Here is a 2737-nt window from a genome sequence, read left to right on the forward strand (position 1 = left end):
ACACTCGGGCTTAAGAACACACGATCGATGGTGATTCTTGATTGTGAAGGGTGGATAGGTTTCAGAAGTTAGTCTCTGGCTCTAAGGCACTCGATCTTTGCTTCTAAACCAAAAGATGACGTGAATGGACTAAGGAATTGATAGGGAAATCCTTGGACAGACCAAGAGATGCTCGGACACACCAAGCAAGGAGATTAGCGAAATTGGACACACCAAAAGCTAAAGAAAACAATGCAGAAATTTTCTTATTCAAGTCTGATCTCTTCAGCTCGAAATTACAAGAAATAAATAGCAAAAGAGAAGCAAAAACAAAAGGAAATTCGTGCCTAAACAGCAGTAAGGCAACGGCTAGGAAATCTGCAAAGAAAAGGAAAATTGACAAAGATAGCAAAATGGAAATGTCTATGATTTAGGAACATGGCGATGAAAGAGTAGGGTTCGAGCAACTTCCATGAGATGACGATTCTTTCTCTCTGCAACACCATTTTGCTGCGGGGTGTGAGAGCACGAGCGTTGGTGGATGATACCGTGTTGAAGAAGATACTCACAGAAGTTGTTGCTCATGTACTCACCTCCATTATCTGTACGAAAGATTTTAACTTTGACACCAAACTGATTAGTTACTAAAGCAAGAAAATTTTTAAATGCCCCAAACACATCACTCTTACGTTTTAGAAGTGTAATCCATGTATGTTTGGTCTTTTCATCAATAAATGTCACAAAATATTTAAAATTATCACGAGAGAAACAAGGAGCTGTCCATACATCCGAATGAACTAAATCAAACGCATGCTCATAAATAGTAGTAGAGTTTGGAAAAACAGAACGACAATGCTTGCCCAAAGTACAAGCCTCACACAAATGTTCAAGTGCTTTAACTTCGGGAACAAGTAAATGAAGAACACGATGATGTGGATGACCTAGTCTTGCATGCCACACTTTATTGGAAACGGAAAGAAAACTGGTGTGTTCGGCTGCTCCTCATCCGCATCTAGGTCGATGACCTCATCAATTTCATTCCAGTTTTCTTTCCGTTTCCAATAAAGTGTGGCATGCAAGACTAGGTCATCCACATCATCGTGTTCTTCATTTACTTGTTCCCGAAGTTAAAGCACTTGAACATTTGTGTGAGGCTTGTACTTTGGGCAAGCATTGTCGTTCTGTTTTTCCAAACTCTACTACTATTTATGAGCATGCGTTTGATTTAGTTCATTCGGATGTATGGACAGCTCCTTGTTTCTCTCGTGATAATTTTAAATATTTTGTGACATTTATTGATGAAAAGATCAAACATACATGGATTACACTTCTAAAACGTAAGAGTGATGTGTTTGGGACGGAAACACTTTTATTGCTACATCTCTTCTTCTTGTTACATTACAATGAAAATAATCCATACATTTATAGGAAAAATTATTGAAAGAAACAAGGAAATAAAGATACGAAAGAAACAAATAAGGCAAAATATAATTATCACGATATATATTTTATTCTTAATCGATATTATGCCTTTAATTGTTATCAATCATATCAAATCTCCATATTTTGTTTCTATTTCAACACCCTACTCTTTCATCGCCATGTTCCTAAATCATATTGGAGTGATGCGGTGAAAATGGCGTGCTACCTTATCAACCGCCTTCCGACACAAGTCCTAAATGATAAATCACCGTTTGAGGTACTCTATAACCGCAAACCTTCTATTGACCACTTACGAACGTTTGGTTGTGTGTGTTTTGCAAAGATAGATGACGGAGCTCGGACAAAACTTGATCCCAAAAGCACACGTTGCATCTTCCTCGGATATCCGGCTGACCAAAAAGGCTATATTTGTTATTATCCTCCAACAAAACGTCTGTTTACCTCTCGCGATGTGAAATTTGTGGAAGAACTTGCATACTTTGGTGATAAAGATTGGAAAACCTTAGAAGATATGCAACGTCAAGGAAAAGACTATAACGAGGCACTTCGCAATCTTGTGGCATCTCTTCGGCTCATTGGTAACACATCCTCATCCATGCCGGTTGCCTCCTCTACTCCTTCCACCATCCAACATATGGATGAAATTCCTTCTCTTCACACCGAGAGTAACAATTCTACACCCACTTCTTCTGCTTTACAATTCTCTGTTCCAAGTGATACTAACAATGCAGGTCTTGAGTCTGATCAACATCCAACCGATGATGCTCCTGATGAGCATCTTGATGCCCAACCTCAGGGGGAATCAGCCCTACAACCCGAATCTGATGCCTCCTCAGCGGACATGATCTTCCCTTCTGATTCTTCAGCCTCTCCCCCGCCTCCTTCTATCACTACTCAACCCTTACGACGAGGAGCTAGGGACAGAAAACCCCCTTCGGAATGGTGGAAGATCACACATACACCTTCAACAAATCTAGCTGTTCAATATCCAATACATCATTATGCCTCTCTTGCCTCTTATCCTTCTAACGAACAAAGCTTTCTAAGTGTGATTAAACAAGGTCTTGAACCATCATCTTATGAAGAAGCACGTCACATTGCAGTTTGGCAAACTGCCATGCAAGACGAGATTGATGCATTGTAACGCAATAGAACTTGGACATTTGCACACTTGCCGAAAGACAAGAAAGCCATTGGATCCAAATGGGTGTACAAGATCAAATACCTTAGCAATGGTGAAATTGAGCGACACAAAGCCCGCTTGGTTGCCAAAGAGTAAGGTGAAAAGAGAGTCTGAATGAGCAAGGCTTAAGGT

Source organism: Tarenaya hassleriana, unplaced genomic scaffold, assembly GCF_000463585.1.
Source record: "Tarenaya hassleriana unplaced genomic scaffold, ASM46358v1 Cleome260, whole genome shotgun sequence".
Lineage (NCBI taxonomy): Eukaryota > Viridiplantae > Streptophyta > Magnoliopsida > Brassicales > Cleomaceae > Tarenaya > Tarenaya hassleriana.